We start from the raw sequence: 15,190 nt of genomic DNA, 5'->3' as shown, positions 1-15,190 counted from the left end.
CCATAATCAAAAGGAGAACTTGGATAGTATCTTTTAAGAAATTATCCTGGAGAAATGAATATAAACTGCTTGCATTTTTGTTTTTCTTCCCAGGTTATTTATACCTTCTGAATCCAATTTTCCCTGTGCAACAAGAAAATTGTTTGGTTCTGCACACATATATTGTATCTAGGATATGTAACCTATTTAACATGTAAAGGACTGCTTGCCATCTGGGGGGAGGGGGTGGAGAGAGGGGAAAAATCGGAACAGAAGTGAGTGCAAGGGATAATGTTGTAAAAAATTACCTTGGCATGGATTCTGTCAATAAAAAGTTATTAAAAAAAAAGTTAATGAGGGAACAAGCTCAAAATCCACGCAGCCTGATGGGTTCAGGCATTTGACCTTACTCTTCAGGCTTGTGAGATTAGGTTGAACAAACTGTTTTCCCCTGAGGAAAAATATGGAGCTGGTAAAAAAAAAAAGAATTTGAGAAAAGCCAGAGGTTAGTTATGCAGAGAGTATTTATTCCAGGCTCAGTATTTTCGACTCATGAGAATAAAACTTATCCTTTGATTAAAAAAAAAAAAAAGAAATTATCCCGGAAAACTGCCCTGATATCCTGAAACCAGATGACAAAGTAGACATTGGCAGAATCCATCAGTCCCCTCAAGAAGAGATCCCAAAACAAAAATTCCAAGGAACATAATAGCCAAATTACAGAACTATTAGGTTAAGGAAAAATTACTGCCAGAAAGAAACATCAAATATTGGGAAGCCACAATCTGGATTATACAAAATTTAGTTGCTGCAAAATTAAAAGACCAGAAGTAATGGGACATGTTATTCTAAAAGGCAAAGGAGTTACGACTACCACTAAGAATTACCTACTCAGCGAAATTAAGCATATTATTTCAAGGGGAAAAAATGGTCACTCAACACAATAGAAGGAAAACCAGAATTGAATGAAAAATTTGATCTCCAATATCAAGACCCAAGAAATTCCTAAAAATAGAAAAAGAGAAAAGAAAACAAGGGATTCAATGGAGCTGAATTGTTTACAATCCTAAATGGGAAAATGATACTTATAATTCTTAAAAATTGTACCACTAATAGAACAGCTAAAAGGACTATATATAGAGGTTATGAATATACGGTGAATTTAAAGAAATGATAAAAAATAAGAGATGAGGAAAAGGAGTACACTGGGTTAAGACAGAAGGGCAAGATAGACTAGGATAAATTATTTTATATGACAAGACGTGGAAAACCTATTACAATTGAGGGAAAGAGAAAAATGGGTGATGGGCATTACTTGATCCTTACTCTCATCAGTATTGGCTCAAAGAGGGAATAATATCTCTAGTCACTTGAATATAGAATCTGTCTTACCTGACAGGAAAGTTGGAGAGCAGGACATTGGATGAAGCATGGGTGAAGGGTGGGGGAGGGAACTGAAAGAAGAGAGGGCAGACTGGGGATAGTGGTAGTCAGAAGCAAAATACTGTCGAGGAAAAGGGTGAAAGGAGAGAGAGAGGAAAAAAAACAGAAAGAAGGAGGGAAATACATATTTAATAATCTTAACTGTATTGAACTTTCCCATAAAATGGAAGCAGATTGCAGAGTGGGTCAAAATCCCAAATCCTACAATACATTGTCTACAAGAAGCATACATGAAGCAGAGAAACACACACAGAAAAAGGGTAAGGGGCTGAAGCAGAATCTATTATGCTTCAGCTGAAATAAAATAAAAAGTAGGGGTAGCAATCCTGATCTCAGACAACGCAAAAACAGATCTAATTAAAAGAGAGAGGGAAGGAAATTACATTATGCTATAAGGTATCATATACAATGAAGTGACATCAGTACTAAATATGTGCAATACTAAAAATTGCATCAAGTGGCATAGTATACAGAGTTACAAGTTCATGACCAAACGATAGAGAACATTACAAAATGTTCAATAGATAATTTTGATTATATAAAAATAAGAGGCTTTTGCAAAAACAAAATAAATGCAACTAAGATTAGAAGGAAAGCTGAAAGATGGAAAGCAGAAATATGGAAAGCAAGTATCTTTCATAAAAGCTTTATCAAATACATAAGAGAATTGAGTGAAGTTTATAAGAATTGAAGCCATTTCCCAATTGACAAATGATCAAAGGATATGAACAGGCAGTTTTCAGATGAAGCAATCAAAACTATCTATAGGCATATCAAAAAGTATTCTAAATCACTTTTGATTAGATAAATGCAAATTATATTGGCCAATATGATAGAAAAAGAAAATGATAAATGTGGAGAGGTTATAGGAAAATGGTGACACTAATAATATTGTAATGTGGTGTTGTGAACTGATTCAATTATTCTGGAGAGCAATATGAAACTAATCCCGAAGGGCAATCAAATTCTGCATACTCTTTGATACAAGAATACCAATTATATATATTTGAATATATTTGATATGTATACCAAAGATGTCATAAAGGGGAAAGGACCTACATGTGGAAAAACATTTTTCTGGTGGTGACAAAACATTGGGAAGTAAGGATTGCTCAACAAGCTGTGTGAATGTAATGGAATACTACTGTTCAGTAAGAAATGATGAACAGTCTTCAGAAAAACCTGGAAGATTTATATAAACTGAAATGAGGAAAACACTATACATAGTATCAACAACATTGTATATTGATCAACTATGAATGACTCAGCTCATCTCAGCAATACAATTATCTAAGACAAGTACAAAGGACACATGAAAGAAAATTTTGTCCACATCCAGATAAAGAAATAATGGATTCTGAATGCAGATAGAAATAACCTATATCAATTGCCTAACATTTTTGGAAGAGGGGAGGGGAAAAGGGGAAAAAATTAGGAACTCAAAATATTGTAAAAATGAATGTTAAAAATTGTCAACATGTAATTGGAAAAATATTAAAAACAAAAAAGATAATGAATAAAAACGAATAGGTAAAAAAAACTGAATTTAAAAATGTACATAATTATGCATATCAAATTGCTTACCTTCTCAAGGAGGGGATAGAGTAAAGTTAGAACAAGAGCAAAGGAGAAACAAAATTGTTGGTGGCCAATTGTGGTTAAAACTGGTGACATTTCAATATAGGAAGATGATACAGAACTTTATTAGGGAAGTTAGAAGAAATGTATATATACAGAAAATATGGATATGAGTTGATTATGTTGCAATGATCTAAAAAATGGAGGATTGAGAAAAAGGGATGTAGAGGAAGGAGGAGGAAGGGAAAGGAAGAATGGGGAAAATTATCTCACATCAAAAAAAGAGGCACAAGAAAAAGTTTTGTGAAGGGGAAAATGGGGTGCAGGTTGGGCAAGACTTGAAGATCACTGTCATCTGAACTGGTTCAAAGAGGAAAGAGTATATATTCACAGTCAATTGGTTATAGAAATTAATCTTATCCAACAGGGAAATGGGAGGAAAAGGGGACAAGAAAAGAGTAGGTATGAAAAGAAGGAAGGCAGATTAAGAGGGGTAGAGGGATGGACAGACAAATAGAGAGAGAAAGAGAGAATATACAGAAAATAGGATGAGAAAAAATATCTAGATAGTAATTATAGCTGTGAATATGAACGGGATGAATTTATTAATAAAACAGAAGTGATTAGTAAAATAGTTTAGAAACCAAAATTCAACAATAAGAAACATTCCTGAAAAATAGACACACAGGGATAGGAGCAAAATTTATATCCTAGCTGAAAAATATTAGACAAAGCAAAAGCAAAAATGGACCTAATTAAAAGAGATATTCAAGGAGATTATATTTTGCTAAAATATATAAAAAACTTGAATATAGATATGAAACATATATGCACCAAAAGAAATAGCCCCTAAAATTTTAAAAGAGGAATTAAATGAGTTACAAGAAAAAATGGACAAAACTGTGCTAGTAGAGGACTTCAACCTTCTCCCCTCAGAACTCGATAAATCTAATCATAAAATAAAGTAGTTAAGGAGATGAATAGAATCTTAGAAAAGTTAGATGTTCAACTTCTGGAGAAAACTGAATGGGAATGGAAAGGAATATGCCTTCAAAAAAATTGCCCCTGTATTAAGGCATGAAAAATTACAAGCTAATGAAGAAAAGCAGAAACATCAAGTCACTCCTTTCAAACCATAACTCAATTAAAATTATAACAAAGGACTTTGGCAGCATAGCTAAAAAACTAATTAGAAACTAAATAATTCTAAAAGATGAGTGGGTTAAAGAACAAATAACAAAAAAACCAGTAATTTATTAAAGGTAATGACAACACAATGCTATAAAATTACCCATGCATATAACTCGTAAATAAAAATCTATTAAAAAATAAAATAAAATAAAAAAAACAAAGATGCATTTACTCACCTAGGCACCTATTCTTGCAAGAATGTAAAATAAATGTTTTCTGCATTCAAAAAAAAAAGGTAGTGACAACAATTAGAGAATATATCAAAATTTGTGGAATGCAGGCAATGTAGTCACATAAATAAGAGAAAGAGATCAATGAATTTAATATGCAACTAAAAAAATAGGAAAAGAACAAATAAAACCCCCACTGAAAATCAAAGGTAACATTAATACAATTGAAAGCAAAAAAAAAAAAAAAAAACCTTACTAAACTAATAAATAAAATTAGGAGTTATTTTTTTAAAAAACCTAGAAGCTGAATAAATCATTGGTTAATTTGATTTAAAAAAGCAATTTACCAGTATCAAAAATGAAAAGTTTGAATGCATCACCAATGAAGATAAAATTAGAGCAATTATCAGGAAATATTTAGCCCAATAAAATACCACTAAAACTGGCAATCTAAGTAAAACAGATAAATTTTGAAAATCCTTAAGGAGAAATAGATTGCTTTAGCCATATATTTGAAAAAGAATTTGAACAAGCTATAAATGAGCCCATTAAGAAAAAATTTCCAGGATTGTATTCTACCAAACATTAAAAGAATTATTAATTCCAATATTATATACACTATTGGAAAAAATAAAGGTCTTTTACTAAGTTTCTTCTATTATGACTTGGAACCAAGCTGAGAGATAGGCTACCAAAAAAAACTAACCGGGCTATTTTGGAGGAAGCAATAAAAGATCTGAACTTTTAACACCTGGCTGCATTTGGGATGATTATTGATCTGAACTGATACTAAGGTTGCCTCCAGAAAAACTCCCCAAGAAACCTGCTCCCAGAGAGAACCATTATATTTTAAAGAAGAGAACACCACATTGGTGTTCAGCTCTATCTTGGTTCTGTTAAGTATGACTTTGATACCTAAACCAGGGGAATAAAAACAGAGAAATAAAGTTAGAGACCAATTTCCCCAGAACATTAATGCAAAAATTTTAAATAAAATACTAGCATGAAGATTACAGCAATATATTATAAACATCATTTACTATTACTAGGTGGGACCTATATAAGAATGGTTCAATATTAGGAAAACTATAAGCATAATTGACTTTCAGTGACAAAAACAATAAAAATCAGAGGATTATATTCAAAAATAGAGAAAAATCTTTTGACAAAATACACTCATTAGAGCTTTTAAAAATAATAATAAATAAAAAATAGAACCTATCTAAAACTATGAGCAAGCATTATCTGAAATGGGGATAAACTAAAACTCTTTCCAATAAGATCAGAAATGAAACAAAGTTGTCCATTATCACCACTATTATTTAATATTATACTAGAAAACCTAGCTTTAGCAATAAAATAAGAAAAAGAAGCTGAAAGAATAAGAACAGGCAGTAAGAAAACAAAATTAATACTCTTTGCAGATGAAATGATGAAATTTTAGAGAACCTTAAAGAATCAACTGAAAAATTAGCTGAAACAATTAACTTCAGCAAAGTTTCAGGATGTACAATAAATCCACATAAATCATCAGTATTTCTGTATATTATTAATAAAATCCAGCAGGACAATTTAGAAAGAGAAATTACACTTAAAATAACAATCAATGATATAAAACACTTTGAAGTCTACTTGCCAAGACAAACCAAAAAACTATTTGAACATAATAACAAAACCCTTTTCACACAAATAAATACAGATCTAAATAATTGGAGGAATATTAATTACTCATGAATAGTACAAATCAATATAATAAAAATTACAATTCTATCTGTTAATTTATTCAATATTATACAATCAAAAACTGACAAAAAAGAATTATTTTATAGAGCTAGAAAAATAACAAAATTCATCTGGAAAAACACAAAATCAAGAATATCAAGGGAATAGATGGAAAAAAAATGAAAATGGCCTGACAGTACTGGATTTCAAATAATACAGTAATCATCAAAATAATCTGGTACTGATGAAGAAATAGAATGGTGCATCAGAGGAATAGTTTAGGTATATAGTACAATGTAGTAAATAATCATAATAGTCTTGTATTGAATAAATACAAAGATCCAAGTTTGAGATTCAAGAATTTACCATTTGACAAAAATTGCTGAGAAAACTGGAGAGCAGTTTGATAAGAAGTAGACATAAATCAACATTTCAAAGTGTATAGAAAAATAAGGTCAAAATTAGTACATAATTTAGACATAAGAGGTAACTTTTTTAATTAAAGCTTTTTATTTTCAAAACATATGCATGAATAACTTTTTAACATTAACCCTTGCAAAATCTTATATTCCAAATTCCTTCCGTTCTCCCACCCCCTCCTCTAGATGGCAAGTAATATATATTAAACATGTTAAAATATAGGGTTAAATCCAATATATGTATACATATTTATGCAATTATCATGCTGTATAAGAAAAAGCATATCAAAAAGGGAAAAAATTGAGAAAGAAAACAAAATGCAGGCAAACAACAAAAAGAGTAAATGCTATGTTGTGATCCACATTCAGTTCCCATAGTTTTCTTTCTGAGTGTAGATGGCTCTTTTCTTCACAAGATCACTGGAACTGGCCTCAATCATCTCATTGTTGAAAAGAGCCAAGTCCATCAGAATTGATCTTTGTATAATCTTGTTGTCATGTACAATGATTCCTGGCTCTACTAACTTCACTTAGCATCAGTTCATGTAAGTCTCTCCAAGCCTCTCTGAAATCATCCTGCTGATAGTTTCTTATAAAACAATATTATTCCATAACAATCATATGCCATAACTTATTCAAAAGGATAGTAAATTAGAGAAGTATAGAAAATTTTGCCTGTAAGATCCATAAATAAGGGAAGACTTTATTACTAAACAGGAGATGGAGAAACTCATAGGAAGTAAAAATGAATAATTTTTCATTACAGGAAATTTTAAAAGTTTTGTACACATAATACCAGTGAAACCAAAATTGGAAAGAAAGCAAAAAATGAGGTTGGGAGCAAGGGAGAAGGAGAATATATATAGCAAGTTTCTCTGAAAAAAAGCCTTCTTTCTCAAATACATAGGGAACTGAGTTAAATTTATTTTAAAATGAGTCATTTCTCAACTGATAAATGATATGGGAATATGAATAGTCAGTTTTCAGACGAGGATGTCAAAGCTATGAATAGTCACATGATTAAATGTTCTAAATCACTATTGATTAGAGAATATTTAAAGAAGCCTGAGATAATATTTTAAACCTATCAGAATGGCTAACATGACAGAAAAGAAAAATGATAAATGCTAGAGGATATATGGAAACAAAGGTATATTAATGGACCATTGGTGGAGCTGTGAACTAATCCAACCATTCTGGAGAACAATTCAGAACCTTGCCCAAGAGGATATAAAACTGTGGATACCCCTTGACTCAGCAGCAATATTGCTAATAGATTTGTATCCCAAAAAGATCAAAGAAAAAGGAACTCTATGTACAAATTATTTATAGAAACTTTTTTTGGTGGCAAAGAATTGGAAACTGAAGTGATGCCTATCAGTTGGGGAATAGCTGAACAAGTTGTACTATAGCATATATGTTATATACTATATGATGAAATATTATTGTGCTGCAAGAAATGATGAACATAATAGTTTCATAAAAACCTGGAAGACATATGAATCGATGCAAAGTGAACTGAGAAGAACCAAGAAAACATATAGCAATATTGTAATGATAGTCAACTATTCCTAGTGGATTAGCTACTCTGATCAAGACAATGATGCAAGGCAATTATAAAGGATCCATGATGAAAATACTATCTACCTCCAGAGAACTGAATTATTTGAGTACAGATGGAAGTATATTTTTAAGTTTTCTTTATTTATATTGCCTTTTAAAGTAACTGGATAATTTAGAAATGTCCACTGTACTACCTCACTCCTCTGCTAAAGGACTTCTCTTTAGCATAAATTCTCTTTTCTTTCTCCTCTTCCCCATAACATTCCTTAGACCCATGTTTCTCCCTCTCTCCTGATCCCCTGGATTTCTTTTCCCTAAAAAACTACAAAGCTATCCCTTGTCTTAATTGGTTCTTGCCTTACTGGTGATCTCTGGCTGTATTGACAAGGCCTCCTGGTAACCTAACATCTTAACAAGTCCTACCCATATAGAGTTAGGGCCCTCTGACATGATAAAAGCATCTCCTTTACAAGATTATTGTAAGGAACAAATGAGATTATATTAATAAAGAGTGTCTCATTTTATTCCAACTTCAGCCTTAAATTTTAGAACTATTGAGCCTGCTCCTAACAGAGAATCTACCCAAAGTGCTTCAATTTTTCTTCCATTTCTAAAATTATTTATTCATCCATATTATGTTTATTATCCTGCCAAAGATCTCTCAACAGAAATATATTAGTATTACAAACAGAATTTCAAGTCATTTACATGTTTAATATTTCCTTACCTCCCAGGCAGGAAAGTTGAAGGAAAGGACTATAATCCCAGAACCTACAGAAAATCAACTTTTCCCTTGGACTCCAATATATATATAGATTTTCAATATATCACCATAGCTATCCCTCAGCATCTTTCCAGAACATTTTAAATCTTATCTCAGAATTTTATTACAAGTGTTTGGCCTATATCTTTCTTGAAAAATTAAAAAAGTCACTTATCCTCATTCATCCTCATAGTGCAGGACAATAAATATTGCCTAATATTTGAATGCTTGCATTCCCAAGAAGTGTCTAGAAAAGAGCTCTCTGGAGTTCAAGTAAATACCTTCCAAAAAGGTGTATCTTTTTCTGGTCCTAGGAATACTTTTTTGTTGTGTTTTTATTACTCTTAATTTAAATGTTAATTCTTTTCCTTTTGAAATCCAAAGCAGAAGCTTTTCTACAATAGTGCAGAATTTAGTTTTATCAATCTTTCAATCAACAAACATTAAGCAAAGTTTTACTGATTTTTATAGTATCCAAATCTTATATTAATCCAAAGGATATACCTACCCTTGATCCTTCCTAGAGAACCATTCCTTATATATTCTTTATTTTTCTTTTATTCTGATTTGCTTCTTCTACTATCTCTTTTCCCCTGAGCAAATTTTTAAAAAGGAAAAAGAAAGTTTTCAGGACAAAGATGCACAATCTAGAAGGAAGGGAAGGAAAGATACAAGCATTTATTGTGTCTACTATTGAGCTAAGTATTGTACTAAAGCTTTTTTCCCCCCACCCCTTAATGTCTTTTTAAATTTTAATATCATCTCACCAAAGCCCATTCACAACTATACCTTTCATCCATGTTATGCCCCTCTCTGTCTTCCCCAGTGACAGATGTGGTTCTCAAGAGTTACAGATATCAATTTTCCATCTAGAGATATAAGCAGTTTAACCATTACACAATATATGTATTTTCCCTGTTTAGCTTTCTATGCTTCTCTTGAAGTTTGTTTGTAAATTAATCTGTGTTTGTAGATAAAATTTTCTGTTTAGTTCTAATTTTTTTTTTTGTATAAATGATTGAAAGTCTTTTACTTCATTGAAGATCCATTGTCTCCCCTGAAAAATGATGCTGAGTTTTGCTGGGTAGTTAATTCTTGATTATAACCCTAGATCCTTTATCTTCTGGAATTCCAAGCCCTCTGATCCTTTATTGTAGAAGCTGCCAGTACCTTGGGTAATTGTTCCTTGATAATTGTTTTTGTCTGGCAGTTTGTAGTATTTTTTTTCCCTTGAGACTGTAGTTCTGGAGTTTTGAAACAATGCTCCTTGGGATTTTCCTTGAGGTATCTTTCTGAAGGCGATCGACAGATTCTTTCAAGAAGTATTTCCCCCTCTGTTTATAGACTATCAGGGCAGTTTTCCTTAATGATCTCTTGAAGAATGCTACCCAAGCTTTTTTTTTTTTTTTTGGCCATGGCCTTCAGGTAGGTCAATAATTTTTAAATTGTCTCTTCTGGATTTATTTTCCAGGTCAGCTGTTTTTCCAAGGAAGTATTTCACATTTTCTTCCATTTTTTTCTTTCTTTTTAGTTTGTTTGACTGATTTTTGCTGTCTCACAAAATCATTAGATTCCATTTGTCCTGTTTTAGCTCTTAATGTGTGATTTTCTTCAATTAGTTTTGTATCTCTTTATCCATTTGGTTAATTCTACTTTTGAAGGTGGTGTTTTTTTTTTAGTGGATTTTTTTTTTTTTTTTGCATTTGACCAATTGTATTTTTTAAGGAGTTGTTTTCTTCGGTCAGTTTTTTCCTTCCTTTTCCAAGCTGTTGACTCTATCTTGCATTCCTTTATTTCTTTTCTCATACTTCTCTTATTTGCCTTTTAAAGTCTTTTATGAGCACTTCCAAGAAGTCTCTTTGGGCTTGAGACCAATTCATATCACTCTTGGAGATTTTTGTGGACATTTTGTCCTAGTCTGAGTTGGTATTTTGATCTTCCCTATCATCATAGTAGCTTTCTATGGTCAAGGTTCTTTTCTATTTCTTGCTCATTTTCTTTCCTTTTCTTTTGGTATTTCCTCTTTTATTTTCTTTTTACTTTTTTGATTGAGCTCTGCTCCTATGGTTAAAGGGAGCACTGCCCAAGCCTCCTTTGGAACTCTGAGCCTTGACTTTGAACACAGGGGCCCTTGTGTTTGCAGGAGGTAATTTTGTCTGTTTTTATTTTTTCCCAAGAAACAGCCTGTTTTCCCAGGATTTGACTTCTGAGCTGGAACTGAAGGTTTCCTTCCTTACTTGCTCTTCTACTGAGCCAGGACTAAGAGCCCTAGCTGCTGATTTGCTGTGATTAAGACACCAGCTTTGACAGTCTGACTGAGCTGAGCTGAACACCCTTTTCACCCCAGAAACACACCTTTCTTGAAGTTTTCCAATCTTGAGATGGAGAGGGGTTTCATTCTGTCAGACTCTGTTCAGAGGCTTGGTTTCATGTGGTTTTCCAGGAAAACAGAGCACTCAAGCAGCATATTGGTTTTACTTTGCCATCTTGGCTTTAGCCCCTGTACTAAAGTTTTATAAATATTTCATTTATTCTTCCCAACTATATTGTGAGGTACATGCTATTATTATCCACATTTTACAGTTGAAGAAAATGAGGCAAACAGGTTAAATGACTTGCCCCAATCACCCAGCTAGTATCTGAAGCCAAATTTGAACTCAGATTTTCCTGAGTCCAGGCTCAGAACTTTATTAACTGATTGTCTAGCTTTTGCCCACACTCCAGAAACTCTAGAAAATCTTTGAAATAAAGGTTAGGCCTAGCTTTTATAGGTAACAAAATCTGCATTTCTACCTAAATAATTAATATTAGGACAGTTTTTATGAATACAGCCTTAGTATACCACAGGTCTCATGGACACAATATGGAACATGAAGAAACATTTATTTTTCAAAATGATGAAGGGAAGCTTCACTTGTCCTAATTAGGTGGAATATCCATGAAATAAGTGAATATAGGTACAGACTGATGTTTGGCAAAAGGTAGGGGCTGCGTGGAACAAGGGTATTTACTTGTAGCCTTTCTGATGTCTGACCTGATTTTTTCTGATTTTTCTTTAGCAAGCAGCAATTACATGGAGAGACTGAAGATTTCAAGCTGATTCTTCTACGGGGCTCCTAAAGCACTATAGACAGCATTACTCATTCCTCCCTCCCTCCTTCTACCCCCCCCCAGCTGCCCAGCTGCCCACCATACTATTTAAAAGCTTCTTTCTCAATATATTTTTTGCAACAGTTCTTTTCTGGCTCCATCATCAAGGCTTTGTGGGAAACACTTCAGGCAACGCCTCCCACACACCAAGCACATAAATATTTATTAGGTTTTTTTGTTTGTATCCATTCTCTTCTGTTCAATCTGTGCTGTTTTTCATCCAGGACACTCTGACTTTTTGATTGTTTTATTTAAATGGAAGGAGATAGGGTTAGAGTCATATACTATTTTTCCTCTTCTCTCCACTACCCTCCATCCCCCAAGGATCTTTTAGAGTTATTCTTATCCTTGAGTAAGCCTTCAGGGCACGAAATCCCCATGACCTTGGCCAAATTCTGTGCCAAACACATACCTTATATAACTCTAGAAAAGTAGATGATCCTTTCTGAGCCTTAATTTCCTTATCTGTATGATTTTGTTGTTAGTTACATTTGACTCTTCATAACCCCATTTGGGTTTTTCTGGGAAGCAATCCTGGGGTGGTTTGCATTTCCTTTTCCAGCTTATTTTATAGATGAGGAAATTGAGAAAATAGGCTTAAATGAGTTGCCCATGTCACATAGATGCAGGATTGGAACTCAGATCTTCCTAATTCCAGGCCCAGCACTCTATGCATTATGTCACTTAGCTGTGTTGGTAAAATGTTGCACAATCATTGCACCTACTCACAGGACTATTGTGAAGATCAAATGAGAAAATATAAAGAATGTTGTAAAGGTAAAAGTCCTTTATAAAGCCCCAGGGAGAAGGTTTGAGTCAATAGGGAGCTCTCTGCCTGGAATTAGGAAAATCTGAGTTCAAACTCTATCCCAGATACTTATTAGATGTGTGATCCTGAGAAAGTCAACCTCTATTTGTCTCAGTGCCCTCATCTGTTAAATGAGCATAAAAATAACACCTACTTCTAGAGTGATTGTAAAGATTAAAGACATAAAAACTGTAAAGTACTTGTCACAATGCTTGTGCAGAGATGGTGAAGGATGCTATATAAATGTTAGCCAGTAATAGTACTATGAAAAGTGGGGACTATGGGATCCTTAGGCAGTCAGGTGAAGTCTATGGTCCTCTCATATTAACGTTTTTAAATGCTAAAATGAGATGTATAGAATTACAAAGGAAACTAATTATAATATTAAATTGTTTTAAAAAACAAATTTATGTGCACAGGCTAAGAACTCTCTGTAATAGACTATTACAAATAAATGAGCATTTGAAAGCATCTATCTTGTCCCTTCCATGAAGAAAGAATGAGCAACAAATAGTCCAAAACTCTTAGCATTATAGATGTGACACTGGGAAGGACTAAAAAAGGTTATATAGTCTGGCCCCCATCGTTTTATCAATGAGGTAATGGAGGTACAGAGAGACAGAGGCAGTAGGTAGCAGAACTGGGATACAAATTTAGGTTCTCTGCCTCTTGATTCAGTGTTCATTCGATTATATCATTTTTTAAAACCTGGTCCTTTGTTAATATCTTCAGCAACTGTCAGTAAATTTTGCGCAACTTAAATCCTTTCTCATATGGAATGTCCCTTCATTCTTTTTTTTTTTTTAATCCTCAAGGAAGACTGAAAACAGCCTTATTTAAAAAAAAAAAAAGAAATAGATGAGACTTGTGTGTTTTATTGGAAAAAGCCCCAGAAAGAAAGACTGGTTCTAGTGACGCCTGTTATTCACCAACCCTGTATCCTTTGGGCAAGTCACTTTAAACTATTTGGGTCTCAGCTTCCTCATCCATAAAATGAGAGCACTGGACTAGATAAGCTGGAAGGTCCCTTCCAGTTCAATGACTCTGAGTTTCTAACATAGAGTTAATCTTTCATGCGTAATAATACAATAGGAACAGGAAGGCTCCCTAGCCTAAATAACTGAGGAATAGTAAACTACATAGCCTGATGTTAATGGATATTCCTCCTCAATTTGACTTGTATTGACTTCTCTGTGGATATGCTGTAGCTTTCTCCCAGTTCTCCAATAAAATGAAAGTTCTTTGAAGGCAGGGACTATTTTTCTTTCTATCTTTTTTTTTAAAATAGCCTTTTATTTTTCAAAATCATATAAATACACAAAAACACATGCAAAGATAGTTTTCAACATTCACCCTTGCAAGACTTTGTGTTCCAAATTCTCCCTCCCTCCCTCCTACTTCCTTCCCTAAATAGCAAGTAATCCAATATAGGTTAAACATGTGCAATTCTTCTAAACATATATCCACATTTATCATGCTGCACAAGAAAAATCAGATCAAAAGGGAAAAAATGAGAAAGAAAATAAACAAGCAAGAAAACAACAGCAACAACACATTCAGTCCCCATAATCCTTTGTCTGGATGGGAATAGCTCTCACAAGACTAACAGAATTGCCCTGAATCACCTCATTGTTGAAAACAGCCAAGTTCATCACAGTTGATCATCACATAATCTTGTTGTTGCTGTGTTTTTTTCTATCACAACTCAGCATGATGCTTTGAAAATACTATGTACTTAATAAATTTTTGTCAAAATTGAAATTTAATAAGGGTAAAACTAAAAAAAATCAATTTTTACTTGTATAAGCTGAGGACAGTAGTTTGTCTAAAAAAGATGTGTGGACTTTAGTAAATTGTCAATTGAATATGATTTTAAAATGAGATATGGCAGTAAATCAAAAAAGTTAATTTTGCATTGGGTTACATTAAAAAAAGATCATAGGACCATTGGTAGAAAACCAAAAGGAATCCCAACTGAGGTCTAGGACTAATACAATTAGTACTAGTACAATGCCCTGATTTTACAGATAAGTCCAGAGAGTGACTTTCTCAAGATCCCACAGGTAGTATCAGAGACAGGATTTGAAACCATGACTTCTGATTTCATAGTTGACATTTATTTCACTGCATTATCCTGCCTTAGTGTGCAGGAATCTGGAAGTTAAAATTTGTCTGACCATATCTGGAGTATTTTGTTCTGTTCTGGATGACACTGTTTAAGAAAGACATTGAGAAACTAGAAAGCATGTAGAGAAGAGTAATCGAGATGGTAAAAGGCCTTGAAGCATGCCATATAAGAAAATTTAGCTTACAAAAGATTCAGAGAACACATAATCTTAGCTGACTTCAAGCAATCTTACGGGAGAATTATTGTTTGGCCCTGGAGGACAGAACCAGAATTAAT

General features: G+C 33.2%; 1 long non-coding RNA gene across 1 annotated transcript in view; it reads left to right on the top strand.

Moving 5' to 3' along the window:
- The window catches only part of LOC127554601 (uncharacterized), a 39,276-nt gene extending 26,869 nt beyond the window's left edge, over positions 1-12,407 (top strand). The window contains exon 3 of the long non-coding RNA XR_007952019.1: positions 11,888-12,407. This is a non-coding gene — a long non-coding RNA (uncharacterized LOC127554601). The remainder of the gene's footprint in view (positions 1-11,887) is intronic.
- Positions 12,408-15,190: the final 2,783 nt, after the last annotated feature.

The sequence above is a fragment of the Antechinus flavipes genome, chromosome 3 (assembly GCF_016432865.1).
Source record: "Antechinus flavipes isolate AdamAnt ecotype Samford, QLD, Australia chromosome 3, AdamAnt_v2, whole genome shotgun sequence".
NCBI classification, from domain to species: Eukaryota; Metazoa; Chordata; class Mammalia; order Dasyuromorphia; family Dasyuridae; genus Antechinus; species Antechinus flavipes.
Note: the sequence above shows the minus strand (reverse complement) of the source record. Positions and strands in the feature narration are given on the sequence as shown.